Consider the following 22,331-nt stretch of genomic DNA (forward strand, 5'->3'; position numbering starts at 1 on the left):
CCCTGACTATACTGCTTATGCCTCAGCAGTGTTCGGTCACTGACAGACATCGAAGTGTTTTACAACAGATAGGAGAAAGAAAAGGGAGAGGAGCAGCAGCATTCAACTCCTGCCAGACACTCTTTATAAACAGACTACAGAGAAATACAAACAAAAGACCTGGTACACTTAATTTCATGAAGTACAAGAGATGCACCCAGATCACTGTAAACAGAAAAATTACTCAGGCCTTGCTCTTGTCCAAAAGGCAGTGAAAAGACTCAGGGTTAAACACAAAAGGTGTCAAAGAAAACACATCTCCAGATTCCTACAGCAAAATGGTCTCTCCTCATAAGCAGACAGCAAGAGCCTGACATGTTTTAATCACTCATTATATATCCCACACATTCAGGTGCTTAAAGCTCATTTGGGAACCACAGTTCCTAGGGACTGCAGCCATTTGTTTATATACCAGAGAAAATATAATGACTTCACTTGAGCCCTCTTCTACCACTGCTGAGGGCTGGTTTCAGAGACAAATTTTATCAATTTCCTAGGCTGACAAGCCTAGGTAAAGCAGAAGCCAAGACTATCAAGCCAAGTTTGCTAAACTACTTCTGCTAACACTGCAGCATGATAGTCCCACAGCAACGTCTGAGGAATGCAAGAGAAAAGCCACAGTTATGAAACATCCCATCAGATTAAATTTCAACACATCCTAACAGGATGCAGATGTAAATGCAAGACATACCCACCTAAACCATTCATAGCTCCTGTTATCTGAAAAAAATGGTAGAGCTTAACTCCTTCTGAAATAACTGAGCCACCTCAGCAACAAACGGCTGGGTCAGCCCCAGAGATGATGACCAAGTATCTCGAGATGGTGATACCCACCAAATATTTAAGTTATCAACTAATTCGTAAAAAAAAAAAAAAAAGATACCATGCTCAGACATTAGGACTCATCTACAATTCAAACAGGATGCTAAACCAATTAATATTAATAGCTGATAGAGAAATTTATAGTTTTGCTGCCATTTGTTGTTATAGTTTTATATTGAAATAAATTTTAAAAAGTCAAGGCTAGCAAACACAATGGACTTCCCACGACACTTCTTGCACTATCTAGAGTCCCTAAAATTAAGTGTAGTTGCTGGAGTCCCTCCATTTGTTTTGCTTATGTCTTATTCTTCCTAGGCTCTCTTCCCACACATTCCAGGATACCAGCCGTATCTTCTGACTTTCACATGACCTGAAATTTCCACCTATCCATGGGACTCCAGTGCCTGTATCAGCTCTTACCTGTCTGTAAGTTCCTCAAGATTAAAATTCATTAAGAAGAATAAAGTCAGGAGATTTGAAAAAAACAAATAACCAAAAAACCAAAAACACCCCACCACAGACCAGAAAGTTTTTATTGATTGAAATTTCCTTGCTTCTTTCCTCAGTGGGAAAATAATAATGGCAACAAGAAAAAAATACAAACCAAAAAAAAAAGAAACAAAAAAGTGCTTCTATGGTGAATATTATTATACTCATCTCTTTTTCCCTCTTCTTATTTTGCAGAGTTTAAAACAATAATGTTTCCTCTTCCTTTGCTTTTTTTCTCAAAGTGCAGCATCAGTCATTAGTTTCTTCTTTAACATCTGAAGAAAACACAAACAAATCAATAAGAAAACATGTTTTCACATGACACAGAATAGCTTTTTTTTCAAATGTTTTATATTTCAAAATTGGACACAGACACCCAAGGAATAATTAAAGCATAAGACACCTTTCAGCAAATGTAGAGTAAAATAATTTTGTTTCCAAAATAAAAGTCTGAAAATTGAAATCCAAACAGAAAGCTCTCCCTTCCCCACCTAATTCCCCTCTTCTTGCTCAAGAAGTTCTGCCTTGAAGAGAAGTGTATATGCCTCTGGAAATCTTAGAAATAGTCAGTCCTGGGCAGCCATTCAGCTCACAACAGACCATGTCAGACAGAGGACAAAATTTTGCCCTCTCTTTTACTGACCTATAAGTCCCCATTTCTAAAACCAGATGAATCTAAGAACTAAATATAGGACAATATGACCCATCTTGGACGGCAACATAGAAAAAAAAAAGTTCCATTCCCATTCATCCCAGAGTTTTGATCTTGCATTCAGTGGAGCTACTGCTGTCTTTGAAAACTTTATCCCCCTCCTCTCAAAAAAATAAAAACAAAAAAATCATCTGGCCTTGCAGTTACCAACAACAGTCTCTCCTTTCTTGCTGCTACTTTCTACTTCCTGTCTTTTGGTAGGTGATGTCAACTCTGGCTCCGTTTGGAGGTTCTGGTATGAACTCTGGTCTGGTGGTGTGACTTCCTTTTGTTTTCCAGTGTGTGGCGCAGATGCCAGCGTTGTTCCATTGGGCACTTGAGGCAAATAGGGAGAGGAGGGCAGGCAAGGTGGCTGAGTGTAGGAAACGTGCTCTGTGAAGTACTGTCCTGCTGTGCTAGAAAATGGCATTCGCGAGCTCAACTGATTGGAGAACGGAGATCCTTGCATGTAGAAATCATTCCAGGGGACAGCTTGATAGGCAGTGGTGCCTGCTAAGGAAAAGGCAAGCAAGAAAGGACAGAATAATGAAAATAAGGAAAGGAAGATTGAAACCATGTATATGTAAAAACGTGTATGTTGTGCTTAAGAGAGCATGCCTAGTGCAAATACAGTATGAGAGTTATGCCTGAATGGTTACTGTGACATTACACACAAATGTGCAGACATTAGACACAGATGAAGGTTAACTTTGTTGTTTACATTGCAGTGTATTTATCCAGGACAGCTATTAGGAGGAAAAACTGAAGAAGTTCATAGCATTCTTATAATCTAAAAAGCATTACATCACTTCAAAAGAGATTCTGAGCATATGCAATGATACCAGAGACAATGCTTTCCCCTCCCCCACCCCAGTTTTGTTTCCTCCACTCCTCTTTTCCAAGCTAGCCCTGCAGAGCCTAAGCTGGATGCTTAATCTTCACTTTCATTTATTAAAGCTGCAATCCAGGAAGCAGGAATGGTTTTGAATTAATATCTAGAATTCAATTAAAATGCTCACTTGCTTACATGCTAAAGTAAGAATTATAGGTGTGTCTACACTGACAGATTGATTCCCCCACTCCCTGGCCCCCACTGCACTTCTGGAAGCCCAGGCCCTGGTCATCCACACTACATAACAGCCATAGGATCCCTTCCTTGAACAGAAGTATGGAATAAGAGACCATCAACTCTGTCTCTGTTCCTTCAACAATCCCCCAACTTTAGCAGTCCTAACAAGGCTTACACCTTTACACATCCCTCTATGCTTGCACAACACGTCCCAAGGTATGCAGCATACACTTCTGGAATCATGCCACAAAAACATTATTTTGGTGCACTGGGACACAGCTCCTCTGGTACTTCAAACTGAAAAAATACAGACAATAATAATTACGCTTTGCAGTCAGAGAGGAGAACCAGGCCAAGTGTGCTAGGTAGTATGGGTGCTGCCAATACATTCTGGAGAGCATTAGCTATGAACAGTGTGAACATGCACCAGCTCGCACCCATCAGCCTGTGACTCAGACTTCTCCTTCTCACAAGGTCCACAAAAACAGTACAAAACTGGAGCAGCATCTGTAGGGGGGAAACCCTATTCTCTTATGTGATAAGAACAGAGATTTATTTTTTAGACTGTGAGCTCAATTTAACAAACCTGCCAGCCCAAATAAATAAACTGCAATAGTTTATCTTCCATTTGTACTTGGGCTTGAATGACTTCAAGACATAAATCCCTGACACAAAACAAGGAGACCAACAATGCCATTTTTACCTAATTACTTCGTAGAAAATTATGCTCCAGTGCTTTAATCTAAGTGATGTAGCAAATTCATGTCAGAGGAGGAAAATAGAGAAGCCATAGCCATACTCTGTTACCCCATCTCTATCTTCTTTTGCACTACCCTAAGACACAAAACATCCTTTCAAAATGGTTTCTGTAGAAGCCCAGCAGGGTTAGAACCCTACTTTCCTTGCTGTTTCCAACTATTCCACTTTCTGTGGCACCTTTTTCACTTTGCACCCTTGACCCCCACCCACACACAGTGAAGGCACGTTAGATTGCACAACAGTACACTCCTGAAAAAGTTAGCTCTCCATTCCAGACAAAACTGTTGCAATACCTGATATATTCACATCATAACACTCTCTGACATGCAGCCTACATAGTTACTTCTGATTCAAATTAATCAGTGAGCACTTCAGAAAAACAGCATACAAGGAAATTAAAACAAAAGATGGGCAGCATATATAGATTTGTGCATGAATATGCTCATCCCTTCTTTCTGTCACAGTCACCAGTAAAACCACTGCCTACCCTGAATGTTTCAGGATATTGTTTAGTTACTTCAAAGGAGTGGGATGCCAAAAAATTTCAGAAATTTACCCGAGTTTCCACTTGACTGCTGTAACAAGAGCTGATCCCCCATGTGGTTTTGTATGTAGCCTTGTGTGGGTCCTGCTGCCCCATAGGTTACAACTCCACTGTTACTAGGTAAGGCGAGGAAGGCTGCATGGGGCTCCGTAGGTGGTGGAGGAGAGAAGCGGACACTGGAGGGCACATTGCTGGCCAGGTGACCTGGGAGATGGTGGAACTGAGAGAGCTGGTGCTGCTGGGGATATTGGGGCAGCTGGTAAATTCCACCCTGGCTGCTGTACTGACAGTACATGGTCTCCAGGTTGCCTGCCGACTCCAGGTGCTCAGGGTAATTGCAGGAAACTGGTGAACTCAGACTGCAGAGAGGGAGGAGAGAGGCAATTCTGAGATTAAAGTAAGGTCAACAGCTACAGCAACCTGTACAACAAACAATTGTTTTGCCTTCCCCTGACAGCTCATCCAACACTGATCTGACTCCAACCCTTCCTCTCAAATGCCAGACTTAGGAGCAACAGAAACCACTCGAGCCAAGTGCTTTCACAGCAGTTTAACAATGTGCACTAGTACGGGTTACCTTTCCTTCAGTTCTTCCCACATCACAAAGCACACCCACCCTTTCTCAAGGATTTCTTGTCACTGTGCTTCTGAATCCACTTTCACTTGACAGGCATGCAATCCTGAAAGCACTCCGATTAAAGGTTGATGCCCTGTCCCACTATGCACATTATATGGTTTTCCATATTCCATTTAGAGGACGTTCTCACTCCCACGTCTAACTTCTCATTTATGCTCCCACCTATTTCCTTGTCCCATGTCCCACCTTCGCTCCTCCCAGAGTTCACTATTTTCATCTCCTTCAAATGACAAACTCATCTGGTCCTACCTTTGATTCTGGATGCTGTAAGCAAAGGCCTCCCTGGAGCCATTCTCCTGGCTGGACAAGCTGCATTCACTGTTGAGAGTGTCCAGCATCAAGGGAACAATATGATTCTGGGGGCTGAAGGACAGTTTGAGAGAAAGACTGGCTCTGCGGATGGGTGGAGGGCTGGGAAGACTAGGAAAGCACTCCGTAGTGCTGGAACTGAAGTTGAGCTGTGGCAACACCTTTGTTGGAACTGCTTCAGAAGATGCCACCATTCCTGCTGCTGAAGATACTGTGAATTAAGAAAAAAAAAAAAAAAAAGAGAGACTGTCAGAGGGTCATAGTATGCTGTCACACCAAAAATTAAAAGGAGCAAGCAGAGAGAATGACAAGAGTGGCAGAACAAAAAAGCAAGATGCCAGTGAGAGTGGAGGTCAACTGATGGGAATAAAAGTAAATAAGTACCAGCACTGCTGCTGGGAAGCCAAAGAGAGTAGCAGCAAGCTCTCTGGAACAGAGGATGATGTTTATTGGTTAAATAAAATTACCTTCATGATTTCAGTTTCTGCACACTGGATTTATTCGGCTCTCAAGAAGGCAGCCAAGTGAAGCAAAGTACCTCCTGGAAAAAAGCCAGGAACAATCCCCCAGCCATCTTCCATCTCTACTGTTCTCTGGGAAGAGTGTGCTGCACAGATTACCCTTTTGAAAAATTTAACTGTGGTCTGAAACATCCAAAAACGTGCCTTAAGAGATCCACTGACTAGGCCATTTTTTAACCAAATTTTCAGTCCTGGTTTGGCCTCTGCTGAGTCATGCCAATTAAAAAAAAAAAAAAATAATAAAAAAAAGCAGAGATATAAGCTGAAGCGCCTTGGGAAGAAGAAGCTGGGAAATTGGAAAAGAAAACCAACACCATTTGGTTGCTGGAATCTTGTTTGGTGACCTGTCTCCTCAGTCAGTGCTGGAAAAGGAGAGAGGAACAGCTTTCTACAGAACAGCCTCTGTGGAAAGATTACAATATATGAAATGTAAAGGTCAGAATCATATATGCTGGTGATGCAGAGTAACAAGTATATACAAAAGTCCAAGAAGCTCGCACGAGGTACAAGAGAACAAGATTCTCTTTTGTTATGACAAACAGCACATGATTTGTCTCTTGAGACATGTAACCATCAGGTGTGCATGACACAATTTGTAATGATCTTTCAAGTCTAACCAGGCTGAACCAGCACAAGGATGAGGCAGAGATGAGAACAGATCACTGACTGTTCAGGTAAAGTTGGTCGGCTCCCACACACTCTAAAGCATTCAGGGAAAGTGAGTAGCATAGGTAGTTCACAGCTGTACTTCACCCTTGCAGGCACACAGGGTAACACCAAATGCACTCCACTAGGTGTAAATCAGAGGCCTTAAATGGAAAACTTAAACATGAAGCTGCCACAGCAAGTGTGAGGTACCTTTAGAGAATTTTGGTGTGCATGCCCAGGGAGCTGATAAAGAGACTCCATTTCAACATTTTGCAGCACCATTTCTCAGATTCCCCAGTGTGCTGTTCAATTGTGCCTATCTTATTACATCTTCCCACATTCAATTTTTTTTCAGCCTCTGCAAATGAAAGGAGGGAGTCCTGATATTTGACTGAAAACTTGAATAGCCCGGATTTTGGGCTTATTTAGAAAACTACAGCAAAATCTAGGATGGCATCTCTAAATCATTCATACCCCAGGCAATTCTCAGTGGTTGATTTTCTTCTATTCAGACATGCTACTTCTCCATGTCAGACAGTGCCTATGATGTACCTGTCACATTCCTGAGTTTGGACACAGTACAGATCTAGTGCCACACAACAAAGCATGACTCAACACTCAGTTTCCTCACAAGTCCAAATGGTTTAGCCAGAAACTAAGCCGAAGATCTCTTCTGATTTTTTTTGTTTTTTTTTAAAAACTTAATTTACACTGGTTTTCCTAATCATTCTGTCACAGAATGTAGCAATTCACACAAACATTATGAAGCAGCAGCCACGTGGGGCACGACTTACCTGAAAAAGTCTTACATCCAAATAAAGCTTCAGTTCAATGACAGTAGGCTGAGCTATTCTGCAGATGGCCTTGGTCTTGTTCAGCATGAATACAAGCACTGTTAACAACATAGCCCAAGAAATCACTTCTAAGCCTACTTTCACACCTACTAAGAATTAAGTTCTGGTTTTTGAAATCTTTGCAACCCTTGGTGCAGAAAAATCTTTGTGTATAGTGGCAATAAGACTCTCAGGCAAGGAGATCACGAAGAGAGCACACTTGTCCTCCAAAGGGCTGGTTCAGCCTTTTCTGAAGTTTACTCTACTTCTCAGTCCTTTCAAAGACTGACACTGAATTTGTGTCTTCTGAATAAAGTCAAAAATGCATTGAGAATAAACAATTCCCAGAGAAGTAGTATCTGCTAAATCTGACACTATATTTACAGAAGATTCCAGCATCTTGTTCAGTAATGAATTCTGGCCACTGACAAGGGATAATACTTATATTTTACAATTATGTTGCTCTTCCTGACACTGATGTAGAGATTGATACCATCAGAAGGCTTTCCAGTGAACACGGGAAAGAAACGGTAGGATTTTTTTGTATATTACTGCCACTATTTCTGGGTTTTCAGTCCATGAAACGATCTTGGGAATTTTTGGAGAACAATTTAATAATTCACAGATTCAGATGTCTGAACTAGTCCTGGTGCTATGCTTGTCTTAACCCAAGAATGCCTATTCTAAGTCTTCAGTTACACAGCTGTCTTCCCACTACTATAGCTGCTTCCTCAACATCCTAGCAGAGTTAAGAGACCCATTCTTCAATGTAAATAGCTTCCAGTGAATGGGTCTTAAATTAACAAAAATGGATGTGTACATTTCTGTTGGGATGACTGTGAGTTCACTCTTTTACCAGTCTTGAAGGAGACTGTGGCTTATTATAGAGGGGTGTCCACGAACTTACAACAGGGCATGGTTTCAACTGTGAAAACATGGTTTCCAAATGTTCTAGGAAGCTGCTTTCCCTATTGTCAACAGACCAGATCACATGTACAGTATTTGTTACCTGAGTGACACCTATCTGCACTGGAGCCCTCCCACTTGACATCAGCCATACATTACTTCCTTAGTCAAGCACTTATTATGTTGACTCCAAAAGGCTTTGGCAGGAGAAGCCTGCAATGATTCAGGCAGTTAACTATGCAGTTGCTTGCAGGCTGTTTGAAGGGCTGGAGACCATGACTGTAACTGCTTAACAAGCCCAGTGCTGTGCACAATACAGCTGATGTTGTTTACAGGCTGAGCAACCAGTATAACTTCAGATGGTCTACTTGCTAGGGCTGCATTCTCCAGCACCAAATCAATCAGCAAAAGGTTCTATTACTATCAGTATCTACACCATACACTACCCAATCCAGTTTCTTTTAATGAAATGTCTGTGTAATTACAGCATTTACTGGAGCGTTAGAGGCTATCACAAAGCTTTTCATAGCTACATCCTCTTCTTGAAATTATGAAGAAACACATTTCTCTTGTAAATGACATCTTGAAATTGTACAAAATATGAATCAAACTTAGGAGCAATGACATTATTTTTTTGATGGACTGAAGATCAGTAAACCAACTTCAGTCTCTACTTGAATTGCTTTGAGAATTGTGCCAGTCTGACCCTCTTCAGGATTTTCAGTAAGCCAGAATCTACCACATTTACAAGGTATGACTCTTGCTTGCCATGTCAGCTACACATCATCAGCTTTAAAATAATATATTCAAAAGCCAGAATTCTATAAGTGAAATCATTAGAGCCTGTCATTTATTTGCTGATTTTTGACAGATCATATCCAACTTCATCCAACTGCTCCCAAGACTTTCCTTACAATCCCACCTCTGCCACTGAGTCATCATCTTGCTGTTTGTCTAAGAGTGACCAGCATAGGCTGAGCTCCTGACATGTGTCCTCAGTAAGACAACCACATGAAACAAAATATTTCCTTCAAAAGCATCAGTGGGGCAGAAAAATCTCCTCCCAAAACACAGAGGCACAGAAAGTAAGTTTTCTTTCTAAAGGGTCAAATCTAAAGAAAACATAAGCCAACATTAAGTCAATGAGTCACAGATATATACCCGTAAGAAATCTCAGAAAACCAAGAAAAACTTCAGGTAACTACAAGTTTTTAAAAAACCCTCCATTAATTAAAACGGATATATCTGTCTAGCAAAAGTAGTAAGAAACAAATTCTAAGATCAGAGTAAGCTGATGACTGACTTTCTGAAACACAAAAGGTTCTTATGGCAAGTAGTGTGGCTAATAGCAAAATCAGAGGCCATAAGACAGTCAGAACTACTGGCAAGGGCAAGGAAAAACAACGGAAAAGGCAGCGCTGAACACTCTCCAAACATGCCAGGTAACAGATCGTACTGTTCTCATGCACTTAGGTCATTTGCTTGTCCTGCTCACACTGCTACCAAGGAAAGCACCTGAACAGCCACTCCATTAGGCCATGATCTCTGGGTACAAGTGCACCATTATGGACAGGTCAGAAATTAATTTGTTGAAACCTACCATAAGCTGTTTTCCTCAAGGACCACTTCTACTAAGCAATTGTTTTTGCCTTGCAAATTGGCAACCTTTTTTATTCATTTGTTCCCTCTTTTATTTTGCTTCTGTTACTTTGGATTTCATCCTACACAAGTTTTATCTCTTTCATTTTCTGAGATATACTAATAAAGAAAACAGGTGGACCCTGGTTGGCACTATTTATTGACAAGCCTTTTTTCTGAACAAGGAAGGGTGAAAGAAATCTTAAGTCACAGTCTTTCACTTTTATGCTCTTTCACTCTTGAAAAGTCTGCCTGTGCAAAGCATGTTTCATTCCTCATGGCTGTGTTATCCTGCATCTAGTAAGGTAAAAAATGCAACTGAAACTTCTCATGTAATTGAGCCCTGCAGATCTCTGCTCTATGAGGACTCTCCACAACTGTTAACAGTCTTTTCCCCTCAGAGGGAACACTACCTTAGGTCTCTACTCTGCCCAGGCACCAATTCTCCCATGAGTTATAGGAACATAATTTTTTAGACTTCCACCTTCCATCAAATTTGATTAAACAAACTTGGAGGGCAGGGTGGGTTTCATAAACAAAAGTGTGTGTGGCTTGTTGCACAAATCACGTTCCTTCCTTCCCTCAGGAAACCAGGTTAAAAACCAATCACCAAACCTCCTGGTTTGTGTGCATTAGCAACGCATGTCTCTTTTCTGAAAAGTGATTTAGAAAAGGTACAAAAAAAGTACCTTTTCTTCAAGCTGATCTGTATCTGGAAAGTATTTACCAGCCTCAGATGACACAAATAGATTTCATTACTTCTTGTCCAGCACGGTTTGAAGAGAACAAAGGGAAGCTTGTTCTCTCACGCAGATCTAGCAGAATGAAGTACATTCTCATCTTCACACATCCATAACAGAACTGTCCTTAATATTGACAACCCTATATATCTAGAATACAATGAGGGAGCAGAAATGATGGCATGAAATTCAAAGGAATGAATTACACTGGGAAGCAGGAAAATATGCGCAACAGTACCACATGTCAGCATGTCTATTGCTTGGTGTATCCGTCCCTAAGGAAATAATGAAGACCTGATCACTTTGCAAATATTTTCAAGTTGTGCCAACATATATCAGAAATGCTTTAGGAAAAATTCCTGACTCTAAGGAATGCTCTGATACTCCATACATGAATACACAATTGCACAAATCCTCTGTCTTAGTCTGTCATAAATGTCTAAATGCAGCTCAGGTAGAAAACTGGTCAAACAGCACACCCCACTGACTTTCCACAACACTGCAACAGTAACTAAATTAAGCCATATGTTTAAGAGCTCAACTAGTCTCACTCCCTCAAGGTCTTGCACAGAATGGAAAATTGTACTGGTTGGAGAAGTCAAGGAGCCTCATTTGGAGATTTAAAGGTATAGAGTACTTGAGGAAGGCTGTACAACCCCAACAGTTTATGGAACACACCTTCCTCACGCAGCTCACTTGATCACAGGCTGTAGCCTGAATGTTACAGTCTAAACCAGAATATCAGATGTGTGTATCTGCCCTGAAGAGCATAATAACCAGAATAATACTTTCATCATCATTCAGAGAAGCAGTACCCGTATCAAACAGCTACTACAGAAGAATGGCCTGATCACGTATCCTTAGAAAGTCACATTCAGAATTCCTTGCCGGCTTGCGCCAGAACACAAATAAGGACTGCAAATTTGGCACTAGCGTTAGCGTGGAGGCACCACTGTGCTGCTACACAGATGGCAGACACTTGATTAGCAGACAGCTGTTAAACTGGTTGTCACTTTTTGGACTAATGGTATAGGGCTCTCAAAGGACCTTCCCTAAAGTGTTGGTGACCTTTCAGCAGCACCACCTAATGCTTCAGCTACGCAAAATACTTGTGTTGATAGGGGTCTCACCTGAGGAGGAGGCAAGTGGTGCAGGATGTCCACTGAGCAGGCGGGAGTAGTTCCCAGCTGTAGTGTCTATACTCAACATGGAAGTCTGGTCATGGGCCATGCCAGGCAATGGAGGCATGGGCAGAAGAGGTGCCCTGAAGATACACATAAAGGTTATGAGCATGGACCAGAGGACAAGACATTATGACAAAGTGTACATTCTTCTAAGCATCCTACAATGAGCAAATCCTAGATTACTAGCAGGTGGAAAGGGAAAGTGTTGGCTGACTTACGAGTGCAAGAAGGAACAGCGCAAGGGATGCTGTATCCACAGAATTTGAGAAAGCAGCCCCAGGTCACCAGTGTGGAAAGGACAGGCAGCAGGGACAGCGCAATGAAATCAGTCAGGTGGTCTCCAATCTTTCACTTAATTTTTCTCTTTTCATTCTGTTTTCTTCACAGGAAGACTCTTGCTCCAGACTGCCATTAACACCTCCCTCCAGAGACTTATTTCTTCCCTCCTTCCATCACTCCCCCTTGAAAGACCATCTCTTCTCTCACATACTCCCTTCCCCACCCCTCCCAATAAATGTCCCCTGCTCAGCTGTGAAAGTTGGTAGCTTGTATTTCTCCAATGAAGCCCATGACTTTGTAAGACTGATCTAAACAAGCAGCATTTCCATAACCAAGTGAAAAATCCATAGACATGGAAAGCAATGGTGGGAGAAGGACTGGGATAAAAGAATTCTCAAATGCAGACAAAGCACTGGGCCAACACATTCACAGAAACTAAAGATGAAGGGGTGATTCTACAGATCTTGTATCTCATCCCCTGCTCTCTACATGACTTCAGCAAGAGGGATTTCAACAGTTTTATTTCAAAAAAGTGCTACAGATTAATCAAAAGTCCTCTTAAGAGGGCCCACTACCCCACTACAATTTGCTCAGAAATCTGTCAGGCTAGAGAATACAGAGGACAAGCTACTGACGTAAGACTCAATGGGCAGCTCTCCATACGTTAAACGTAAAGGGGAAATGGCAAAGATTTAATGCATTAGTGTGGACAAATGAGAAAACAAAGTTCCTCACCCATAATCATCTGATCCAAAAGGGACTGACAGAGCTGATGATGTTGGACATTTTTTGTTGACTTTCACACTCAACTTCTCTGATTTTCGCCACTTTGCCCTGCGATTCTGAAACCAGACCTGATAAATGGAAATAAAGGATACATTCAGAAAGGAAACCATCTACACATGGAGACACAGGTAATGAATCAGCAATGACTGCCTCCACACACCACCAGGTGAGGCCAGAAACCTTTCTTCCAGAAAAAAAAAAAAGACCCTCATTAAATGTTTCTTCCAAAGAATCTGCAAGATTCATTGCAATGAGAATGAGAACAGCAGATAGATATCCCCAAACACCAGTTTTCTTTGCTGCCCATGATCTGCAAGATACAGAGATTAACTCAAATCTCTTTAGCCCCTTCACCTACCCATTATGTGTCTCATCTTAGGACATGGGAAGAGATGGAGTACGCAACTGCAGACTCCACCGCTGTTTTGGGCAGGGTATCTGGTTGTGCAGTGTCCATCCCTGCAAGCTCTCTTCTATCTCTTGTCACCAGTGGCAAGTGCAATCTCTATCCTGTTACTCATGAGCTTCTCTTTTCTTCCTACCCAGGCTCCTCCTCCCTACCCCAGTCCCTCTCCCTGTCGATTTTCTGCACAGAACCCACAGCCAGCACTGTTACCCACACAGGCGTTACCATGATACGCTGTGGTGTTACACCAACCACGGCAGCAATCTCCTTCCTCTTCTCATTGTCAGGGTAGTGGTCTTCTTGGAACATCTTCTCCAACTCTTCTAGCTGCTCTAGAGATGAGGCATTGTTCAAAGAGAGATGGGGAGTATTTGATAAGAAAATAAAATTTTTAAAAAAAAACAACACACACATGAAGAAACAAGACAGGAGAACACAAAACAGAGCATTTCTACTATACCTAGAAATACACAAACAACATGAAAGACTTTTTAAAAAGTAAATCACAAAAATAAATGAAATTCTTCTTCCACAGTAAAACAAAAAGATTCACTACCAATATTTCAAATATGAGGCACTCGGCAATCTTTAAATGAAGTTTTCACACATCTAATAGCATAGAATGCATTGAAACACCAGTGAGAGCAGATTAGCACCTCCATGCTGTGCCTGCAGTATGGTGAAGGAAACACCAGTGCTATTGGCACTAGAAGTGCCACTGTCTGCTAGTGGGTTCCCCGTTATTTACCTGCACTATAGAAGGTGCGCGACTTCTTCCTAACCGATGGTAGAATTTCTGGATTCTCAAGTAACTCTTTTCTTCCCTTGGCCCCATCATGGCTAATTCCAGATTCCAGGGCAGAAGACACCTTGTAGGATTGCTGAGCTACAATGTTGGCTGGAGTACATTGGGATGATCTGTGAATAGCTGGGCCAAAGACATGTTGCCTAGAGAGGTCCCCAGGGACTCCACTAGATGCTTTCTCAGCACACATTCCACTTCTGCCATTACTTTTTTTCTTCTGTGCCTCCTTTTCAATCCCATCGGAGTAACAACTCTCACGCTGTTCATGTAACCCTGACTGACTCGTGGATTCCTGTGCAAATTCAACGCCAGAAAGTGGGAGCACAGCCTTCACATCACCAAGGAAATTTGGCAGCCTCCCACACACGGAAGCAAGGTCAAGCTGGCTGTCAAGGGCTGCTGAGCCTTGTGAAGTCGATCCAGTTGCCTGCAGGGTGCAATATCTTCCATCTTCCTCCACCAAAGCTGTGCTTCGGAATGCAGATAACACACTGCTCCCTGTACCGTGCCCACTGACAGCATCAGCATCTACCGCAAAGTGCTCAGTATTCAGCAATGTATCCTCCTTCTTGTCCTGGAGCTCTACAAGTAAAACATGAAAAACAACACACACACCCCCCCAATCCTACATGCACATTGTCTAAGCCAGAAGTGCCTGGATGGCACGAGAAAGAGGGTGTTCCTGGATAGGAAGTTTCAGTTACAGGAGGGAGAAAACACAACGCAATGAAACCCAACACTGGAAAGAACTACAGAGTTCAACATAAAGACTGTCACCGGGGCAGAGTATTGCTAGGAAAGCAACAGCAAAGAACGTGGTATGGCCAGTATGGAGATATTCAAACATCTGAGATGAGAAAAGCCTCATTTTGAGAGTGAAGATGCCCACAAAAAAAAAAGAAAAAACAACTGTAAACTACAGGAAGAATTAATTTCAGACACAGAGAATAAAGAGACAGTTGTGTATTCCAAATAGAGTAGTGGGAAAGCAGCAGCAGGGATAACAAAGATCCTTGGAATAAGGAGCAGAACAAAAAACAGTGACTTATCAAGACACTGTTACCTCATTAAAAAGAGTAAAAGAAAAATACAAGGAAAATTCTGATACACTGTGTCAGCAGTGATTATCTGAAAAATGACATCACTTTTTGATTTATAGAGGTTTCTGTTCCTATCATATTCAAGCTGACCAAGCAAAAAAATTGCACAAACTTCAAACAACTGCCTTAAATTAGTTTTCTGCAGCTTCAGCCACAATACTTACGAATAACAGCCTTACAAGATAGGTAATGAAATAGCTAGTTGAGGACAAAAGTGGGTTAAGAAGTCTGATCAAGTTTAACAAAAAGCATAAACTGCATTACACTAAGAGAAACTGAATAGCAAAAGACAGGTCAGAAAGAATACAGCAAGAGAAATAATTAAAATAGGCAACAGAATAATAAAGCAGCATTATACTTTGCCAGATGAGATATGCATTTCCAAAACAGGAAAACTCACTGATTATCTCAAATGTGTTATTGTGTGTGATTTCTGCTACTGACAAAACAAACAAATAAACAAAATAGAAAATTGGAAAAAAACAAAACAAACAAGCAAACAACGCAAACCAAACCTGACTATTTCTTAAGAACAGAAAGCAGACTAATGAAACCAAAACCATACATCTGACTCTGTTTGGAAAGAGGAAAGTTTGAGCAGACTGTTGGTAGCATTTCAGTTTCATGTGCCTACAGAGAAATGTGGTTGTTTAACTTAGGGAGGAAAAAAGATATAAAATAATTTAATATCATTCTGTCCTACTTCTGCTATATATTAGTGCAATGACAAAACAAAGGACTTGCTTTCTGCCTCAATGTTTCTTCCTTAAACAATTGTTAATCAAGAAGGAATCCCACACCATCATTTAGATGGGAGAATCTTCATGGAAGTACAAGGGGACGCCAGGCTGCTTCCAAGACCTTCTAATTTGCTTTTTACAGGATTAAGAGAACCAATTTAGTTGCAGAAGAAAGAGACAGAAGCAGGAAGCTATGCAACTATAATAATAATATGATCTTGTTAAGAAGCAACAGTTTCCACTGCTGTTAAATGAGATGAAATATTCTGATAGGGAGGGTCAAGAACTGAGCAAGGCAGAAGCTGACTCTGTTCTATATAATTCCTTCTTGCACCTTCCTCCTTGCTGACTCTGAGCTCTTCATGCTCATTATGTGAAAAAGCTAATATTTTCATGTGTCATCCTCTCTATCTGCAGAGAAAGAGATTGACACCTGCGAGTTTTTTATCATTTATAGGCATATTCCTGCAAGAAAATGTAATTTGCTGTCTCTGTTTCTAAAACATATACCAAAGGCCTGACAACAACTTGGAATTGGCAAAGAAAAGACCTGAAATGAAAAAAAAGTTAGGAGGGAAAGACAGGTCTTTGTAGTTATGACCAGGGAGTTGCAAATCCACTCCTTTCTCCCATCATTCATATAACAAAGGACCAAAATGTGCATTACTTTATCACACTTTTAGAAAAAATAACCTTAAATAGAAAGGATTTTAACTGACTGGGAACATCATACATATAGAGTTAGTCTGGAACACACAAGCAAGCAGCAAAGTCCTCATTTTCGTTTCCTCACAGCTGCCTCCTTAGACATTTATTGGAACAAGGTAACCACTTGCACAGTAGCATCAAGATTTTTAAGGTTGTTCTGAGCATTTGGTACAAAGTGACCTGAACAGGGAGAAACATCAGCTTCACAGGTCCACCCATGCAAGCTCAGAAAAGAAGGAGGAAAACCAGACAGTCGGTGAAGGTGGCAACGTGCCAGTAGCCTAGAGGCAGCAGGAACCCCTCAGCGTGACACAAAGGGAAGCCCATCTGCCTCCAACCCTCATGCCAGCTGGCCAGGCACTTTCACAATCCAGGTGACTTAAGGGCCATGCAGGCACTGAGCCAAGCAGGAGCCCATTGACCAAAAACCCGCCAAGGCACCTCAGGCAAAACAGCAAGTTCCCCACAGGCCCAAGGCACCGCCGGGCCACCTGCCCGAGGCAACGAGGGAGACAAGGACTAATGGCTGCCACAGCCCGCAGGGCAGACCCGCCGCACAGGTCGGGGCGACCAGAGTCGTTATCCTCCACCGGGGCTGCTCATTAGGCTCATTGCCGGGTGGCTCCTCTCCGGCGATTAATGAGAGCCGATGCTCCAGCCCCGCGGCCCTTACCCGGCGCTTCGGGAGCCCGCTCCTCCTCCTCGCCCGCCCCGTCCATGCCGGCTCGGCGGCGACGCGTCCGACACGGCCGGGTTAATGTCCCGCCCGGCGGCGAACCCAGCGCGGGCTGCAGCCGCCGCCGGCTCATCAAGGACACCTGGGCCGCCAGCGAACCTCGGCGTAGAGCGGGGCCGAGGCTGCCTGACCAACCTACCTACCCCGGCCGCCCGGGCAGGCGGGGAGCGGCAGAGACGGGCTTCCCCAGCAGCCGCAGGTAGCGGTCCCGCAGTCCCGGGAGCCCCGCAGCCGTGGCGGAGCCAGGACGGTGACTGGGTGGTCCCGCTGCCCAGGTTCCCTTTACCCCCTCAGGGGTCCCAGCCGGGAGCAGCCATCTTCTGCGGGGCGTGCAGGCACCTTTACTGCCCCGCAGCGCGGGTGTGGGAGGATAGAGAGCCGGTCTCTGAGAGGGGAGAAATCTGGCCCCCACCATAAGGTGCAGAAATGCTTTTGGCACATCTGAGGACACCTGATAGACGGTGCTTCTTGAGCTCCCGTGAGGAGTGGGGTTAAATACCGCTAACAGCACGCCTTTAGAAACCCAGGTGTCACCAAACAGGAGTGTGTGGTATGAATCAGATGAACTCTGTAATCTTTCTTGTGGGGAAGACACTTTTTTTTTCTCATGTGCTGTGACTGTAGTTTTTTGACAGTGCTTCTGATTCTCTATAAACTAGTAGTTTCAGGTAATAAATGGCACTTCTTGGCTTTGAGGTGCTGTAATTTTGCATCCTTGCAATACTTAAAATTCTTGGAAAAAACAAGGCTCCTAAGACAATGATACCGGGCAATTAGACCTCTCGCACTATGACAACTATTGTCATCTGCTCAAGTAACATTCAAAACAGCTTTGGGTACTACAGATGACTACTTTGCAGGTGACTACAGGAGATGAAGGGCAGGAGCGAACCAAGCCTGACTTTTCTGACTTCTTTCTTGTATACAGTTGATGGGGAGACCTGTGGTGCAACTTAAGTCACAAGAGTTCCAGACATCAAGCCCTCTGCTCTTGCATCCTCTGTGTACAGCTTTTCTAACCACTGAGTGAAGTGCAGCTGGCTCCAAATATAGAATCATAGAATCATTTTAGTTAGAAGAGACCATTAAGATCATTGAGTCCAGCCATAACCTAACTCTGGCACTAAATCATGTCCCTAAGAGCCTCATCCACGCATTTTTTAAACACCTCTAGGGATAGTGATTCCAGGACTTCCCTGGGCAGCCAGTTCTATTGCTTGACAAGCCTTTCTGTGAAGAAATGTTTCCTAATATCCAATCTGAACCTTACATGGTGCAACTTGAGGCCATTGCCTCTTATTCTGTTGCTTGTTACTTGGGAGGAGAGAGCAACACCCTCCATGCTACAACCTCCTTTCAGGCAGTTGTAGACAGTGATAAGGTCTCCCCTCAGCCTCCTTTTCTCCAGGCTAAACAGCCCCAGTTCCCTCAGCCATTCCTCATCAGACTTGTGCTCCAGACCCTTCACCAGCCTCATCTGCAAACAGACACAACAATGCTTGCTTGAAGAATGTGATTTGCTTAATTATGTTCTGCTGCACCAAGAGAGAACATTCTTCATCCTTATTTTGGTTCTTGGCTCAGTCTCTCACTGCTGGCATGGTACCATTGTCCTACTGTCATTTCTGCAAATACCCAATCTTTGTTTCAAGGTTTGCATCCAAGGTCCTGCTTCTGTAGCTGCTTTCACCTGAGAGTAGTTTCATTATGTTAAATTAGTGTCACCTGAAACATGAGCCAGCATTTTGGAGACAGTATAATTAGAATGACAGTGCACCTGGTTCCGTGACCAAATGCAAGATGCGCTGGCTGGAATGTTATTGCTGCTAAAATGCATTCAGCTGACAAAGCAGGGGTTCAATACGTGATAATAGTGCAAAGGCAAAAATCACTGCCTGCTTTATAGGTTCCTGCTTCTGAGCAAGGTTGTGTTTCATTACTGAACTCTAGTCCTAATGTCAGCTTTTTCTAGAATTGTGAAAGGGAGTAAGAACTGTGGAGAATGCTTTCATTTATTTTCCTCTAGGAGGGACCAACACAGGTCTCCAGGACTGTGAGGTTTGGGGATGAGGTGTTGTTTTGTGTTTTTTGTTTGCTTTGTTTTGTTTTACATATTTTATACATTTTTATATGAAAAAATGACAAGTCATAACATTTGATTTTCAGACATAAACCACAAATTGCTCACATTCTCAACAAAACTTTTAAAATGTAGTTCATGCTTGTACTTCATTGCTGTTCTTACCACAACAATAAATGAGTGTACCTTCCCTCTAAAGGTGGTCTTTATTTTTTGTTTTCAGTATACGGGCACTAGATTTCTTTTGTTCAGATATGCTATGTATCAGCCTCCACCGGTTCCTTAGAAGACGATGGCTTCCTTATGCTTCAATTTACAGCTGGCTGTTTAAGATGCACTGGCATCTCTCATCCAGCATTCCCATTCTGTGGACCTTTTCTGGCTTTTGGCTGACAAACTCTACACTTCGATTTCTGTTTAACAGCAATTTTCTGGGAAATCAGAAATCCACATTAGATAATGTAGGGAGAGATCCTGGTTCATAATTAAGACTGTAATAGGATGTAGCAGATACTCCATCAGTTTGATTCCTGCAGTTTCAAGTGATATTGTACTAGCTCAAGTTTGTACCAGCCAAGGAGATGCTAATCACTTTCAAAAAAGCATGAAGCAATTCAGTACAGATTTGTTTATAGATTTTGGTGGCAGGATGGTGCTAGGGCTAAAAAATTAACTAAATAGTGAGAAGCTGAAATGTAAGAAAAAGTAAATCAGGGTATAAGCACTTAGTCTTAGAAGCATGAGCTGACCTTTAAAGGTTCCTAAACATACAAGAACCTGACAACAGGAAATTAAGGCTGTACCTGAGACATGGAGAAGTTAACCTTTGATCCAGCTAGTTAAACAGTGTAAAACTCCAGTCAGTCACAACAGAGGCCTTGAAGCTTCCTATATCTCAACAATAATTTTGACAAGAACATACAGAATTTAACATAGAGACCACCTTGGGAGACTCTCATGAACAATATGTCTGCCTGTTTTTAAGAGTGGAAATTGAAGGAGTAAAGAATTCTTGACTTTTAAAAATGTTTCACAAGATGACTTCTAATTCAGAATGGCAATATCCATGACCTGCCTCCTCATGATACAAACAGCAAAAATGAAGCTGAGATGATGTGTCTCAGTCTGCCTGCATCAGATGACCTTTCAGGGGCACGTGCTGAATTGATCCCATGGCAGCATTCCGTATGGCAGTTGAGACATCAGTGATCCTGAAGACTTATGTATTGCATAAATTCATGACAGCCTGGGATAAGCAGACATTCTGGATCTCTGAACATCCCTGGACCTTATTGAAGATTGTAACTCTTTTTGTGTCAGTTATTTTAGTCTGAAGTAGGTTTTGCTTTTGTTCTTACCTATCTTCAATTCTTCTAGGGGAAAAAAAAAAAACAGAAGGGTAGGCAGCTTGTAATCTGGACCATAGATGAAAATACAATTGAATAATTGCATCCTGCCTCACTGACTGGACTCCCATATTCTGTAGGTCACCTCTTTAAGCTTACCTTGTTATACTGATGACTTACACCACTATGGAACCTGCTGCAGCAGTCATTTCAGGGCTGGTGGTAATGCTCTGAAGAATTTTAGGGTATGGCTGGTAAAGCAAGCTTCCTCATTGCCTCAGCTAAGTATTGCTATTTGTACTTAATATTCATGTAGAAAGGAGAATTATATAGAAAACAAAAAAGAAAATAAAATACGGAATGTATTTCTGAAAACATTCAGAAAATGTTGAATTACTGACATTTGAGATGAAAACCTAAGTTACAAGGAAGGCAGAAAGTTGTTTTAACTGGAGAAGTGCATAAGTTTATTAGGACTAAAAGCAACTTTTTTTTTTTCAAATCCAGCTAAAATTATTGATATAAATAGGCTGTAATAAGCTGTACTAGATACAACATAAATGGGAATTAAAGGCAGAATGTTACAGAGACAGAAAGCTGGAGAAATGAAGATAACTAATTCTTCAAATATATTAAATGCAAGAAGGCTACACATTGCTTTCTTTGGTGTACTGATTCTTATACTTGATCTTGCATTGACTGAACTGAACGCAAACACTTTAACACAGAAATAGTATTTTACAGTTGAAGGCGTATCCTCAAATAGGCAGGTTCTGCACAGAAGCAGGACTGCATGTAAACTGGACTTAAAACCAGAGAGTTCTAATAAAGAACAAAGTCCCTGGTCCATATTTTGACTTTATCTACAGTGGCTAAATATCTCAGTGTTTTCTATAAGTGTGCAAAATGGTGCATGCAAAACCACATCAGCTATCAAATTAAGAGCAGCAGGAAAGTGCCACTTCATTGCATATGCTTAGTCATGGTTATTTTGTACAGGGCATGTACCGACACGTAATAAAAATCTTTATCAACAGTCATTGTTCTACTTTGAGTGGGAGGCAGAGTGAAAAAAAAAGTCATTTCAGATGGCTTATTGGGACACTTGTTCAGAAGAGAGGTGACCTTTGTGAAACAGATTCTTCAGCTTGATACCTCTTAAGGTGCGGGCAATCATCACAGTGGCTTCTGAAAACTTTGCTTAACTCAAGTGGGTTTTCTAATGCTGTTAAGGACTCTTAACAGTATACAGAGTCTGAGTTAAATTTAGGTACAAAGAAATATTTGCCTATCTAAAAACCAGTAGACTTGCACGATCAAATAGATAAATTGTTCTAAATGGAAATTACACTATGGAGATCAGTATCGAGATATCAAGAAGATATTCAAATGGAAAACTCTCCTCAACTATATTGTGCTTTGCACTTAGCACCTTCCTTCTTAGGAACTCAAAGCTCTTAGTATGCTAATACTAGTGAATTTAGCCTCACATCATCCAGTGAGGTAGGTAAGTTTA

The sequence above is a fragment of the Nesoenas mayeri genome (genome assembly GCF_963082525.1).
Source record: "Nesoenas mayeri genome assembly, chromosome: 1".
NCBI classification, from domain to species: domain Eukaryota; kingdom Metazoa; phylum Chordata; class Aves; order Columbiformes; family Columbidae; genus Nesoenas; species Nesoenas mayeri.